General features: G+C 38.8%; 1 protein-coding gene across 2 annotated transcripts in view; it reads right to left on the bottom strand.

Annotated features, from left to right (window-relative positions):
- Positions 1-16,908, bottom strand: part of EPHA3 (EPH receptor A3) — a 411,930-nt gene that overhangs the window by 88,474 nt on the left and 306,548 nt on the right. The window lies entirely within an intron of this gene.

The following is a 16,908-nucleotide window of genomic DNA, read 5'->3' as shown; positions in this document are numbered from 1 at the left end:
TTCCCCTTTTCTTTTCAGTACAGTTTTACTAAAACCAGAAACACTATCAGACGTGGTTGAGCCTAGCCGTTCACACAGCATACTTTTCAACATCCCACCACGACATCACTTTCTCCCAAATCTGATGTTTGATGGAATTTCCTGTTTGATTCCCAGGCCAAACCATTTTTGCTGCCTACCTAGTTTGACATTCAGAGCTATACTGTTTTATAGCGTCTCCCTCCAGGCTTGGGACGCTCACAGTGAAATCATCATGTTTTCACCAATCCAAGCTGTGTTTGCCCATCTGGATTTATTTGTAATTCTGAAAAATTCTCTACATCTTCTTTTAAGATCTGAATTGATTTTTCTCCTATGATGGTTAATAATATTGTTACTTAAAGCCAGACTATATTTTAGTATTACCATTATGGTGTGTTTTTGTTTTGCTTTTTTATTGTTTTTAAAGGCTGCCAACCAATGTCTCAGTTCTGACTCGCAATCAATCAGGGGTGGCAGTGACAGACCCTAGACAAATAAAAATGGAAGTAATTCTGGAAGCTGATTACAGTGCATTTCCCTTACCTTCTAATTAGCTTCAGGACTGAGAGCCACACCTGAAAGCCACCCTTCACACAGGAGAGGACTGAGACTCATTCACTCCATTTCCACTTGATAGGTAGTGGTAAGAACACAAGTTTGAAAAGTTATCCTCTGTGCGTTGACTTTTGCATGTACCCCAGCATTAGAATAACAGAAGGGAGGTGTCACATTCTCAGAATGTCTAGTGATATTTCTACACTAGATAAAATGTAGTCTGGTTTATTTAAGTAAATTAAATTTTCATTAGCAAAATAGAACTAGGCACAAGAAAAACTCTATGGTGATTTTTTTTACCTCAAGTAAACATAAATAAATTCATAATCTGCATAATAGATCTTAAAATATCACATCAGTAGAATATCATCTAGAAGTTTGTGTGTATGTGTGTGTGTGTGTATGTGTGTGTGTTTTAACAAAACAGGAGACCTGTACTCAGCAGAGAGGTAATGTCTAAGGAGACATCTGGTATGTATACTGTCTTTCCATAATTTTACCTTGCCTAATATTTCCCAACCAAGAGTTGATGCTTAATTAACACCCAAATTTAAAACTAGACTTAATGGTTTTGTTAATACATAGCTTCAACCTATTATGGCATTTAGGAATACTGTACTTCTATATTTAGAGGCTTACTATCTGCGTCTGCTTAATTCTGGGTTTGCTAATTGGCTCCGATGACTCTACTCAGGTTATGTCTCCAATAGATGGAGATAGTAGATCATAATTCGATAGTCTCATCGATCTTATTTGGAACTTCCTAACTAGTGTTGTTGAGGTTCAAGATGAACCACCAGTTTTGTTAAACCTTACTGGATCTTTCTATTTTCAGAAGTAAGAAAAGAAAAAAATAAGGCTGAATTTATGTCAGTACAGAAGTAGTAAATGAATTATATTCAAGCCTGTTGTGGTTGAATAAGTTGGGGTTTCTGTCCAAGCAATAAAATACTAATTTTTAAGGATTTAGACAGACATTTATACCAGATATTTCATGCATGTGCAAACATGTACACATTTGGATAGATTTAAGTGTGGCACTATAATCAACTCATTCTCATATATGTTCTGGAATAGATGAAAAAGAAATTAATCTGCTCCTCTAAAACTACAAACTAACAATTGTATCTAGCTATCATCTATCACATGCATAAATGAACAATCACTATTGAACTCTGTATTGTTTGCGTTATTTCTCCTCAGCATATTCTAAACCACCATACATTCTGGACATACATGTTGTAGCTCAAGTTTACTAGTTGCACTAAGTGACAATGCATACTTTCACCAACCACTCTGATGCTGAAAACAGAAATGGTTAAAGAAATCCCCTCACCTTTCATGCTCTGGAAGAATGCCTAACCCGAGAGCCTTACCCGCTCTCTTCCTGGTCCTTGCAGAATCCTGAGGGAATGTGCTCCCTTTATCTACACAGTAAACTCAGAGATAACCCAGGGTGACCAACACATTCCGTTGCTTAATGTCCATCTAATGTTCTTCAGTGGTGTTTTCCCCTAACTCACGTCCATCCTGTCTCCTGTTTCAGGGGAATTGGAGCTCAGGTGTTTTCTGGTCTTTCCCTCCATGTCACAGTTACAATGGCATCACTCCACCTATTGCCCTGTCTCTTTGTATAAGGCTGTACTCCAGAAGAAACAGGGTTTTTGATAGGTCACTCCATAGAATGACAAATATTTTTATTATTATGAAATGATTTTTTTCTTAGAAGATATAATTGTCTATTAGCTCAATGCCAAGCATGTATTAATATCGTAGTTATAATTTAAAAATAAGAGAAGGGTTTATCTGTTATTTTTTTATATCACCTGCCTTTTCAAAGGAAAGTACGAGTTTTAAATGCATTACGTAATTGTTACATAAAGCATAATCTTTGCTCTACATTTCAAAGAAATGCATTCCAATTCCATTGGCAAACTCCAATTAAAATTTCACAAAGTAGGCACTAAAAATGAGGTTGAGTTTATTAAATCGTTTCTAGTCAGCCCATCTGAAGTACGCAGGTGGGGAGTATGCTAACTTGGATGTGTTTGCATACCTGTACACATAAAATGCACAGAAGCAGAGACTTTCAGAGTTTCCAAAAGCAATCATGCCTGCATACTTAATTTTTGGCTTGTGAAATCTGCATTGTTTATACTTACACTTACTGACACTTCCCATTCTTTTTTTTATGTGTGTAAGAGAACTTTATATCAAAGTCATTGTATATTAAGTAAACATTCCAGTCCAGTCCATAAGTCCGTTATTAGCCCGTATGTCCGATATCAGTCTGTAAATTCCTCTTCAGACTCATGAAACACATGCAATGATGCTGAATTCAGAAGATCAGAGGCCCGTGGGTAGAAAATCTTGTGGATCTAAAGGCAGTGGAAGCATCTCAGCTCTGGCGTGGGTCTCCACGTGGCTCCTTCAGCTCCAGGGTTCTGACTCCAGCAGCTTCGCTCCATGTGGCTTGCCAACAGCAATGTCTCACAGGGAGAGTGTGATAATTATTTATGGGAGTAGAAAACCTAGTCTTTCTCCCATAAAGCTACTGGTGATTTCAAACTTCTGACCATGCAGATTACAGCCCAATGCATCACCACTACCCCACCAAGGCTCCTTGATACTTCCCATTCTTTTTGTCCTAAATAAATCCCCTTATTCTCTTTGCCATATCACTTGATTAAGAAATGCAATATTAGTTATTCTACATCACATTATTTCCCACACACAAAAAGTCTTACACCCGAACAAAAAGCACTGAGATAGACTACCTGCTGCTTCGATCTCATGATGCCCGTGGATTGGCCTTCTTTGGTTTCAGGCGCAGACTTAACTTATCTGCAGGACTTTCTCAAATGCCTTTTTTAGTTAACCCTGAGTTTTAGAGTCTTTCTAGTTCTCAAGTCCATCCACATAAGGAAAATGCATCCACACATATTTTTGCAATTATGCAAACTTCACATAATTGACCTTAGAATTTTGAGAACTGGAGCTGATTATTTTTTACATGCACCATAAAAATTCTAGCACATTAGAAAAAAATTGCCTCAAGTTGTTCCATTTTTGGATTGCATAAGTGAAACTAAAAAGAAAATTATGAGGATACAAGTATAGGCTTACTTGTTTATTTTAAAATGTTGGCTTTCAATGCAATGTCTGTATTTAGGTTGTTACAATTGTAATTCCTTACTTCAATAGCTAACCAAAAAAATGCCATTATTCTACACAGAGTAAGATTTCTAAAACACAGCTGTGTAGACTTCAGTTTTATGGAGAAGACACTATATTTTATCTAAATTGTGGAAAAATTCTAAACATTTATTCCCAACATTGTAAACAAGACAAGTCTTTTGGTGTTATTCTTTTTAACTTCATATAGAACTAAATTAAGTACAATGACTATTAGAATGAGGGGGGAAAGTTTAAAAGACACTGATGGCTTAATCATCCCTATTAGGGGCTGAAAATGTTCTAGAACTGATTTATGGTGATTGTTGCATGACTTGGTAAAATGACTGCCATTTGTTGAAATGTCCACTTGACCTGGGTATATTTTATCATCCATGAGCTATAAAATAGATCCCACCAAAGTTATTGTTTTAATTTTAAAGTAGTGGATAATGATTGTTGCTCTTAAGTGCTGTCAAGCCAATTCACACTCCCAGACCCGATGCTCAGAATGCAGCCCTGCCCCAAGCAGAGCCATCCTCACAAGGGTGGCGATATTTCAACCGATTGTCTCCCCAAGGTGTCAGTCTACCTCATGAAGTTCTTCCTCTTTTCATTAGGATTAATAAGCGGTTAAAATAATTGAAAGACTTTAATTTTTTGAGTATTTTTACCTATATTCTGTAGATTCTTATCATTTTCAACCCTACTTATTGAAAAAGTCCACACGAAACTCTTAGATAGGCATCGTAACCTGTAACTGGCCACGTCCAGCCATTTTCTTCCGACATTGAAAAACAATGAGTCAAAGATCATTATTATTCACATTGTACAGTTTGTGGTTTAGCTTTAGAAGCATGCTTTGCAAGTTAAATTTCCTTCAAAATGCACCTAGCTAGGAAAAAGAAACAACAGAGGGAAAAATGCTGGAGGCAAAGCAAATTTGAGGTTTGAGATGCTAGGTGGCCCATTCTTAAAGTACGACTGGTTTCCTTACCCTGTTACATTGTAACGAGACGCACAGAAAACAGTTGTTTTCATAGGTTTTTATAAATCCATGCATTTCTCTTGATTTCCTGAATGGAACAAATATATGCCGTAGCCTTGTTAATTTTAGTAATAAATGTTAAATTGATTTTCATCTCTAAAGGATTGGCTTAATTCCATGAGAGTGAATCTTGAAATTAGTGTCCTAAAAACTAGGCATTCGGTTCTAAATAAATTATAAATAATTGCAAATGGGTACATGTGGAATAAATATTCTTTTAACAGTATTCCGTGTGTGTGTTTAACAGGTGGGGAATTGCTTTAGCTTTGAAACATGGGTCATGAAATCAGATAATAAAACTAAATAAACTCTAATAAAACCCAAACATTGAATAAGAACTGTTCATGTCCTTGTGAGAAAACCCCTGACAATTAAGCTGATCACGAGGGAAGTAACAAGCATCGCAGGCAAAAGGATGGTTAGGAAAACTATCCAACGTGTTCCTTGAAAATCAGTGGGGTTTTCAAGGAAGCAGTCAAGCGATAGTATAAAAAACATGTGAGCAAAGAATTTATTCTTTTAACACCTATAATTAACCAGATAATATGTTCAAGGTCCATTTGGGAAGCAAATTATAAGGTCCTCTGGACTACGAATTGCAGCCTACTAATATGCATTTGAGGAAACGACAAAGTTGGTGGCAAAGCATCCCAACAGTGAGTGCTGCCAAAACTGGTGTCTGAACCTTTCCTATTAATCCTCCTGGGAATCTTCGCACATTACCACACACCTCTCATCTCAATATAGGGGAAAATAGGCAACACAGAGGATAAATTATGCATAGCAATTGAAAATATAGAAAAAAGTATCTATAAAAACATGCTGAGTGACATATTTAATTCAATTTGAACAAAAATTGTTTACAGTGTATGAATCATAAGAAAATCTACACTGGAGAGAAAATTATTTACTTTTCATTGATATTTAAAGGAAGAAAGCTGATAAAATTGAACTAACTTTTAAACAGGCAACATGGAAAGACATATTTATATGCATATATAATAGTAAATGTATATATACACATATATGGTCACATGTATGTATATACATGTATGTATATACATACATGTGACCATATATATGTATATATATAGAGAGAGACACAACATGAGAGAGTATATAAAAATTCATAAAATAATAGAATTATTCAATAGTGGGATATTTTTTCAGGAACTCTTTGAAGGCCCTTTGAACACACATACACAGGTGTTGTCGGTTACCTTTGACTTGATTCCAAGTCGCGGAGTATGGGGAATCCTGTGTACAGAGTAGCGCTACTCTACAGAGCTTTCAAGGCTGGAACCTTCTGAAAGCAGATTGCCAGAGCTGCCTTCAGAGGTGCCTGGAAGTCTTTCAACATTTCTGTGAGTTGATGTTATTATTATTTGACATTTAAGCAGTTATGATTCATGATGAGCCCAAGTAGAATTAGAATTACTCGGCATTGGGTATTCAAGGCTGTAAGCTTTTGGAAACCTATTGCCAGACTCTATTTTCAAGGCCAGGTTTTGAATCAGCAACTTTTCTGCTAGTAATCCAATGCTGGGTCGTGTGTATCCACTCAGAGACTCCTCCTTTACGTGCACATGAGTGTATATTTACATTTCATATCTTTACATATGTATATTTACATATGTAACTTAAAAAGAGTTAAAATAGTGATCACTTTGTATATTAGACTGATACATTATTTCATTTATTATAACAATTTGGTGATAAAGTAGAAATTATTGTCCTGCTTTGACACAAATAAAACCCATAATTTGAAATACTAAGCCTAACAAAATCCATACAGTAAGCAAATAGTGCTGCTTCCATCACTGTTCACACAATACTTTCATTTTAATTTCTCCATTAATACCTCTCAATAGTGCTTTTGAAAAAATGAGACAATTTCTGTTATCATTTTAGAGATGATGAATAAGGGAAAGTTAAAAATTTTAAAGAAAACTCGATGGACCAATATTTAATTCTCCACTTTTCACCCCTCTACTATTTACTGGAATAAGGATGTACAAGTATTTAGATAGCTTTTGAAAGGGCACTTTAAAGAGAAGATTATTTAAATTTTCAACTAATGAAGCAATAATCCTAATAAGCTTTATCTCCACCAAATATACCCCCACTAAAGTTAGTAAAACATAAATATACAAATAATTTTCATTATGTCAATTCTGGCTCCTGGGAAACCCATCTACTGCAGATTAAAACTGTACTTCACAACCAAACCAAATGCACCGCCCTGAATCAATGACGACTCATGGCCACCCCACTGTGGGTTTCCAAGAGAGTAACTGTTTATGAGTAGAAAGCCCAGTCTTTCTCCCACGGAGCTGGTGGTGGTTTCGAACTGCCAACCATGCAGATCGCAGTCCAGTGTGTAACCACTACACCAGGGGTTTCATATTTGTGACTTTTTGGAGAGATAAAAACAGACTCTTCTTCATAGGTGCCTGTATGAGCATGAACTACAAATTTATAGCTGTTCTAGCAAATATACATCCCATCCAGGTAGGCGATCAATTCGGCTTATAACTCGCCATATGATATTTCGACATTTCTTTCTGAATCAATACTGTAATGAATATCTCTTAATATATGCATATGCATTTTGTTAGAATATTAAACTGAATCATCAGTTCTTCGTACCGTTGTGGCTGTGTGTCTGAAGTCGTAGAGTCAACGGTGGTAAACAGTTCCCAGTGAAGCTTCCAGATGAAGAATAGACCCGGAGAATGAAGCAGTGCACTTCTGAAAGGGTAGTTACAGCAAACCTTATGAAGAGCAGTGGAACCTCGTCTGAATAGTTCAGCAGATGATCCCCTCAGGTTGGAAAGCACGAAAAATACTATTAGGAAAGAGCCACCTCCTGCAAGTGTGGTCAACTTCAATGACGTGCATGGCACTAAGCTTAGAAGATCCTCATTTTCATCAGTTGCCTTCCTTTCCTTGTCTCATTTCCATACCTGTGTTTCCGGGCATCATTTCCCAAGGAAATACTTTGTACTTGAGTTCTCATCTGAAAGTCTTCTGGAATTCACGTTGAGGAGCCTACATCTCTGAGGGTGTTCTGGGACATCGATGAGAGCGATGAGTGCCTTGCGCTTCATGCAGATTACCCAGACCAGGGGTCCTCAAACTTTTTAAACAGGGGGCCAGTTCATTGTCTCTCAAACCCGTTGGAGGACCGGACTATAGTTTTAAAATAACTTTGAACAAATTCCTATGCACACTACACATATCTTATTTTGAAGTAAAAAAACAAATGGGGCAAAAACACCCAGCTGGCCCGATAAATGTCCAGGGTGAGCTGCATGTGGCCCACGGGCCTTCGTTTGAGGAGCCTGGTCCAGACACTTAAACAATGCAAGGATTTCCTAGTTAATGGCCACCTCTGGGGACACATTGCCAATAAGAATGTTAAGAGCAGTTTCAAATAGGTCCGCATTTACCTTATATCCTGGGTTCCTTGTCCCTGTCATGAAGTGTAAATTGAAAAAGAAGCTTTGATTCTGTAGGAAGGTATGTTGTGGAATTCAGACAGTCAGATGTCTGCTAAGTTTAAAGGTAGAATTTTTGAGACTTTCTGCTTCAGTAAAGAGTTATGGTCTCAGGAAATCTACACGGGGCAATTCTACTATGTCCTACAGGGTCGCTATAAGTCAGCATGGACACAACGGCAGAGAGTTTGAAAAAACAAAAAGTGAAATTGCTTACTGAAGATTAGAAGTAAGTACAAGTAGCCCTGTGTTTAATTTGTGGACTGAGTAAACTGACATTGACTACCTTTGTGACATTGGGGCCTCAGGTATTCATTGGGATCAAACACAGGCATACACACATGCACAGAAACACACACACAAACATCCAGCTCACTTGAGGATTACATCATAATGCCTAGAATATATAAAAGTTGTCAACTGTAAAAGGTATGACCGTGGGAATTACTGAAGTAATAGGTCACAGTTGTGGAGTGGGGAGATCACGGTTTCACATGGAGCTTAGCGGGGTGATTTCCGTTCAATGAGATCTTTGTTGTTCTGTCTACTGTGAGCAGGAGGTGGCTCTTCTGAGACATCAGGGTAGTTTCCCCAGCCTGTCCTGTGCTTGGAGTGCAGCATGCTTAGGTTTGGGAAGCAGAGCTTCTGTGTTACTTGTCCATTCTTAGGAGGATTTCAGCCAAGCCTAAACTGCCTCATGACAGCAGGTCCTCTAACAAGAAGCAGACATCCGAAAGCAGACGAGACAAATCGAGTTCTTTAAGAAGTAAAATATGGAGATTGGAGACTCTGATCTGATGAACCTCCCTTTCCTGTCCTTTGAGGACATCTCTAATAGCTTTCTGATCATTTTCAGTTATTTAATGGGCTGTGTGTGTCAGAATAGAACAGCCATTGCCTTGGTGACAGAGAACAAGGTGAGCTCTTTCCTGGCTTTATCCCTCTTACGATGCTGGGTAGTGTGTGGAAGTGGTGGGGGATGTAAAAGTTTCAATTATGCAGGCACTTGTCCTAGTAGGGCTTCACGCAACTGTTTTCTTGGCTGCTCCTGGCCTTTGAAATTGTGCTAGCTCTCTCTCCCTGGGAAGCCATGAGTTTTTCAGAGCACCCTGAAGATTGTCACACCATGGGGATCCATTGTAAACCTTTTAAGACGTGCCTGGTTCCAGCTGTATGCAATTCCTTTTTGAATGCGACATATTTGATGTTTTTTGTTTGATTGTTTTATTTACTTTGTGATCCTAGTTACCAATCCCTGAGAAACAGTGGGGAATCTTGCTGAAATGCTTCTATATGACTCTATGATTTTTTGTGTATGTAAGTTGTACATAAATTCAGTTTATAAATTCATATGCTATCTTAAAGCCCTAATGTCCTGGTCAGGGTTGGAGGCAGCTAACGGAAAGTTCTGAGGTTAAAACCCAGTGGCCACTCTGCAGGAGAAAGAAGCTATCTGTTACCATGGCAATTTCCAAATCCTCAGAAACCCTACATAGGGTCACTGTGCATTGGAACTGACCTGATGGCAATGTGTTTGTTTCCGTGGGGGGGAGGGGAGGGTTTGCACTCTTTCTGTTTCTCTATATGTCTATATCAGCAAACAAACTGCTGTTGTTTCCAATTCAAAGTGGCACCATAGAGGAGAATGGAATTGTCCCACAAGGTTTCCAAAGTTGTGATTTTACAGAATCAGAATATCCCCCCTTTCTCCAGACGAGGGGCTAGTGAGGTCACAGCCTTACAGGACTTACCCACTATGACACCCGGGCTCTGGTTCTATCAATAGTGGTATCTGTAACATGATGGTGGCATCAAATCAACTCCATCTGTTTATTAAAGTTTCTCATACGAAAATGGGTACAATTATAAAATAAGTCCCCACCCACATCCTGTGTCTTTCACAATGCTGAGTAGACACTGACTCATAGTAATCCAATAGGACAGGGTAGAATTTGAGTGGGCAGCTTCATCTTTCTGTTACAGAGCGGCTATTCACAGAGCAGCTACTGGTTGGGAATTGTTGATCTGGCGGCTTGCAGCCCAATGTTCCACCCACTATGTTACAAGGGTGCCTCTTGAAGCTGTACTGAATGTGATTTAGCTGTATGTTGGTGTGACATGTTACAGAAACGCCCCACAGAAGTCCGTGCTGTAATTGAAAAGTAAACGATATCTCTAAATAAATCCTCCCTGTCAGTCATCAAAGGGGAGGACCATTAGAGTCTAGTAGAAATCAGAGAAAGAGGCAGATAAGCAAAGTCCCTCTGGGAGAGACTCATTCACTGCAAGGTGTAATATCCTGGCATCACACTGTCTAGAAGACCTTCCCGAAGAAAACACCTGTCATGCGGGAATTGAGACAAGTGAGAGGCTATAGAAGTACTTTCCATTTCTGACTTGACGGGTCCCCACTTGCTGCTATTGAAATAACACTGCCATTTAATCAATATTTCTCCCAAAGTTTTATTTTGTGAGGCAAGACAGCTTGAAAGAGATGACGAGATACACATATATGTGAAACCAATAGATGAAACAACTACACGATGTGAGGAAAAATTCTGTACTTTATTAACTTTCATCCGCTGTGGGTCCTGTCTAAAAAAATTACCTTGAAAAGTTATAAGAAATAAAAATTATTTCTTTAAAGCTGAAGATTCAAATACATTCCAAAAACACACAAGCATGGGTGGGCGGGAACAGAACTGAACTCTTCCCCTGGGCTGGACTCTGATTCAGAATGACTCAACACCACCCATAGAACGGGCTTCCCCGGCAGCTGTCAAGCTCGTGAGAGCAGCCAACTTCATTGTCTCCCTACAGAGCAACTGCCTGGGGGGTTATAAACAGACATTTGGCCATGACCGGTTGCTTAAACCACTGTGCCACGCAACGAAAACAGCAAAAGCCCAAACCCTTTGCCACCCGGGTGATTCTGATTCACCATGACTTCTTTAGACAGGATTTTTGGGACTGGCAGTCTCAGAGGAGCAAAGAGCTCTATCTCTCTCATTTGGAGTGGCTAGTGGGTTTAATCAGCTTACCTTTCAGTTAGCAGCCTGATGCTGAACTCACAGCACCCCCAGGACTCTTGGAGGTGCTTAATCTAGCGCCTAAAAGATGATTTACAGTGAACCCTCGTCACTTCGCGCTTCAACTTCCGCGGCTTCGCTCTATCGCGGTTTTTGCGTAACAGCGCATGCTCTGTCATTACTGCCACTGATTGGCTCATACTGTACACGCTTGATGCCATAAATAATATAATAAATAATAAATGATAATTGTAACGTCCAAAATGTTTTACTGTATTTTCCCTTTTTCGTTTAATAAATTGGGTAATACGAGTGTAATGGTGACTAAAGGGTGTTTTTTCATGTCCTCTATGCTCTAACTACGAAAATATTTGATTTACAAATAAGGAATCCTACTTCGCGGAATTTCATTTATCACGGTAGGGTCTAGAACCAATTAACCGCGATAAAGGAGGGTTCACTGTATATACAATGTATACGTATATGTCTATTTATTTGAAATTGGTAACAAATATTGATTTCAAGAATAAATAGAATATTCCATGGCAGGACTCCTATTTAGCATGTTTAAGCCATAAGCTAAAAATAAAAAGAATTGGTCCCACATATATGGAGGGAAAAGCCAGGAAAAACACAGTGATAACGTACTTGGGAAGGGCATGCATTTGCTTAATGATGACGTATTTGTTTATATGACTTTTACAACAACCCCGCCATGAAGGACCATCCTACCCTCTTACTGGATATTCCGAATTCCCTTGGAGCAATAGGACTAATATCAAATAAGAGAAGATATTTTGTTTTCAGAGTCAAAGGCTCAGTTTTTCAACCTGTTTTATTTATGATTTAGGATAACTGCCTTGTTCACTAAGGCTGAAACTAAGCACAACCTCCAAGCAAAAGAGAATACGCACGCAAATGAATGACTAGAACGTGAAGAACAGCGGGTGCCAAAGGATGATGCATTCGATTTCAAACACATTTGTAGAACAAAGTTTGGAATGGCACAAATTTATTATTGTCTGAAACATTTTGTGATTCTCTACCCCATCTTTTTGCTTACCACATAACAATGTTTGCAAGTTGATCATGAAACCCAGCATTTCAATAGGGCCAAGTTGAATTAATTCGTTACGAGAATGCCTGAAAGTGCCACATGTGTCAAGGAGCCAGTTTTCACATTAGAATAAAATCTGTGATAGATAAGAACAAATGACATATAGCATTTTTGTTTGCTTCTATATTCTTAAATGTTTTTAAATTAATTTTTAAAATTTCTGCATTCTTAATAGCTTAAATCTAATGTGAGACTAGTGGGTATTTACAAGAACAGTCAATTGGCTACTTCATAAATTGATCTATCCAGGCCCAATTTTGTACTTGAGACCTGTCCAAATTCTTAAACCAAAACCCAAATCCCTTGCCGTTGAGCTAACATTGATCCTTTAGGATAGGGTCTCAAGACCGCATAGGGTTTCCAAGACAGTAGTCTTAAAGGGACAAGCTTGGTGGTGCCATGGTAAGCCCCTGTCTACCCAACAAGCCTTGGGTAGAAGGAGGCTCTCACAGTCTATGCTGTAAGGACCACAGTCTTGGGGACACTGTGGGACAGCTCCACTCTTTTTCATAGAGTCACTATGAGTTCATATACACTGACTGACAATAGGTTTTCTTTTTCGTTTGCTTTTTGACTCTTTATGGAAGCAAACTGCCACATGTATCTCCTGCAGAGCAGCACCAGCTGTTGGATTCGAACCACTGACCTCTAGGCTAGCAGCCTATTGGTTAACCACTGAACAACCAAGAATCCTCTTCTAAGTTCTCGGTCAGGCCTAAAGAAGCTATGCATTGTCTGAGGATGTATTCTCTTGACACATTCTGTCTCTGTCTAAAAGGAAAAGCTGAAGTGGATTATTCTGTAGAATCCAAGGTGAGAAAATTCAATTCTGATTTGATCTGAATCTTTCATACAACCTTGGTACAGACCTTGAGCGAATTATGGTGATACAGTTTTTTCCTTACTTGCCTTTCCCTGAAGATTTTTATATTAAGAAGAAAAAGGGAAGAAAACACAATAGGACACTACTTTAGATACCTTCCTAAATTGAAAGTATTTTACTGAGAATTACCAGGTGGAGCCAAAGGACTGGATACTAGTCCTGCCCCAGAAATAGTCTACCGGTGGCTGGCTAGTTGATTCCAATGCACAGCCACCCTAGAGGGCAGCGTGGGAATGGCACTGGTTGCTGAGGCTGCAAATCTTTAGAGGAGCAGGCAGTTCCACCTCTGTAGAGTATCTGAGGGGTTTGCACCAAAGATTTTTCAACAACGAGCTTTGGTGTTCTGACCTAATTTATTTAGGGATTGAATTGTATCCCAACCCTTACCCCCTAAAGCATGTTGCTATCTTAACCCTGGTACCTATGAATGTCAATTTTCTTGGAAACAGGGAGTTTCCTATGTTATGTTAGTAAATGTATACCCAAAGAAGGCATTACTTAAAACAAATGCCTGCTGAGTAATGGTTTATGAAAAAGGGGGAAATTGTTAGAGACATACACGAGGAGATATTATGTGACAACAGAGACAGATGCATCTATAAGCAGTAGAGGAATGTCAAGTGTTATTGGCAAAAGCTAGAAACTAGAAAAGAAGCTCCCAGAAGGAATAATGATAAGGAAGACCCTGATTTACATTTAAAGACTCCAGAAGTGTGAGACATTCATTTGTTTCCCTTAAGGCCACCCATTTGTAGTATTTCATAATGTGGAGCTCTAGGAAGTTAAAACATTATGAAACCTCTTCATACCTAAGTCTTTTGCTCAGTTCTTCCTTCTTCTTACATCTTTCACTAATAAATAAATAAATGAAAAATAGAACAGTGCCTATTTGGATGAAGCACAAGCTAGCAGCTCTTTTCGGTGGAAGACAAATGTGGGCCATGCAGGGATAATGCCCTCCGGGAACTAGCAGTACACTAGAGAAGATTAAATGCATATAAAATACCATTATAATATAAATTAGAATGGAAGATCACTCTAAGGAAGATACCAATAATGCAGTGCTAAGAAGTTTCAGATGAAATCACAATTCGCTTCTGCTGAAAATGATGGCAGAAAATTAATGAAGGTACTGGCATTTAATCTGAGCATTAAAGAGTGGAAGGCATTTGCACATATACATGTAGAAAAGAATATATCTAAAGTGAAGGTCACCACATTTGCAAAGACTGAATTACAGAGAGCAGGAAAGTGTTAAATTTATCTTCAGAACAACGATGAATGGGGATTATGATTGGGGATTTATTTGACTTCTACTTGGAGAGGGCCTTCATTTCCAAGCTAAGAAGTTTAGTGTTTTCTAAGCAAAAAAAATAACTGTATATTATGGGGAGCCATAGATTTTAGAGTAGGAAATTGACAGGACTCAAACTGTATGTCAGTAAGATTAATACGGCAACAGTGCTGTCACACTTCAGGTGGCATGGATCTAAGCAGCTCCTTGCCTGTGTGGAGTCATGACCTATGGTCAAAGCACTAGTGACAGAACTATAAACAGAGTCCGATGGGAATACAAGGGAAATGTGCTCATTTCAGTCAAGGACTGAGAAACTTCCTTGAAAATTGGTCATTGATTTCTGAGATGAGAAGTATACCAGGTGAAGAAGGAGAAACGTTTCCAAAAAGATGTCTGCTTGGCTACAGTTTGCCTTTTTTCCCTTCCATGCTCTTGTTCCCGCCTTTCCTTCCATACAAGGATAAGTCAGAAAGCGCTGTAAGGAGGACCCTAGTGCATGCCTGCACTCACTCAAAAATGTATTCACATGTCTCCGTGCTCAGTGAACAGCTAAAGACCCGCTTTCCAAGCAATACACTTGTCTTTAGTCTCCTTAGGATGCCTTCCAAAAGCAAAACTAGTTGTGAGATGGAAACATAATTACATTGAGGTCAAGGCTAATATCAATTTATTGACTAAACTCAAGTGTACACCTTCCCAAATCATTGGAGGCTTGCAAGAATTTTATAGAAATTCTGCCCCACATAATTCAACAGTTTTTTAGATGAATCTAGTTTTAAGCAATGTTGATATAAAAGTTCAGTGTGTGGCAGTAAAGACATAGTATTCCCTTGTGATGAGACATTCTAGAGGGTATAGCCTGCTTCCAATGTAAGGGAATGCTGTTTTGGGATTTGGCACTGGGTCATCATGTAACCTACAGGCCTTTGAACTTGAGCCAGCAGCCTGCTGTATTTTCAGTGGATATTGGGAGTTGTCAGCAGCATACCATATTACCTACACATCTCGAATTTATTTACCTTTGAAGCCAGAAGTCTGCTGTCTTACCTGGGCTCCTCAGCCCCTGTGACCACACGGTCCAAAGAAGCCACCACTCTAGTACCTGACCCACACAAATGGAATTTGCCCACCACTACAACTGTGAAAGCAACATGCTCTGTATGTGAGTGTGTACAGATCAATGTGTGCACACAAACATGTGTATATAAGCATCACTAGTTTCTGCTTGCCTAGAGAACCCATCCTAAGACAGTTGGGAAGAGCTCAAAGATGAACACAAGGCCCAGATGTCAGCTAAGAAGGCTATGGAGACTATAGTTTTGCTGAATCTGGATTTCAAATGAGTAAATCAAAATAGATTTGATCAAAGAACACAAGATGACCCATTACAGAATATTAAGAATATTTTTTTTAATTGAAAACAGTACCGGCAACAAAAAGACCAGGAAAGATTCATTTGTTCCCTCTTAAATTGACAGTACACCTGCTAATTACTCAAAGGTAACTCTGCTTTTGCCTCTCAGACTCCTTTTTGCTCCCCAAATGCAATCAACCTTTAAAAGGAACCTAATCTGGGTCCCTCAAGGGTGCCCAAACTGCTTTTTTGAGGTGGTATGAATCCAAAAATGTGCACTTCCCGGGGGAGGGATTGAAGTTATGGAAATGGCACATGAAGTTTAGAGCCCTGTGTAGACTGTATGTCAAGAAAAAATAGCTTCACTTTATTTCGGTTATTTAATAAATGTTTCTAGGACTTTGTAGTATTTTTTTAAACCTACCCCCTTAATCCTGAAGCTCTTTCCTTAGTTCGGCACCCTGTTTGTCAAGCACTTATGTTGGATATCCATGTGGATGCACCTGTAGCTGACCTATTCTCATCAATGCTAAAGGCTGCACATTATCTTATGCGTTCTTCCCACTTCCTGGTTCTTCTCTGTGGCTGCATCATTCTCTTGTCCAAATCATTTTTGTAATTAATTGAACTTGAGACCCTTCCTATCTTTTTAATACTTGCTCTGTTTTTCACATTCCAGTTTTAATCCCTGAGACATCCATGTATTCTCTTCCTTATGTTTAGTTTAGGTATTTATTATCTCACCTTTGAGTTACTCTTCGTGTGCTAATTTTCCTGGCAGCTTTGTTTATTTTCCTGAATCACAGATAAAGTCATGTGATTCCATTATAAGAAGGGAACAACAAGAGATCCAAATTGGTGGGGAGGTGGGTGTGGGAGACCTGGTAGGGCATGATAAAGGGGAACATAACAAAGAGGAAGTGCTGAAAT

Source organism: Echinops telfairi, unplaced genomic scaffold (assembly GCF_000313985.2).
Source record: "Echinops telfairi isolate 266 unplaced genomic scaffold, ASM31398v2 ScPeMD7_6;HRSCAF=24_1, whole genome shotgun sequence".
NCBI classification, from domain to species: Eukaryota; Metazoa; Chordata; class Mammalia; order Afrosoricida; family Tenrecidae; genus Echinops; species Echinops telfairi.
Note: the sequence above shows the minus strand (reverse complement) of the source record. Positions and strands in the feature narration are given on the sequence as shown.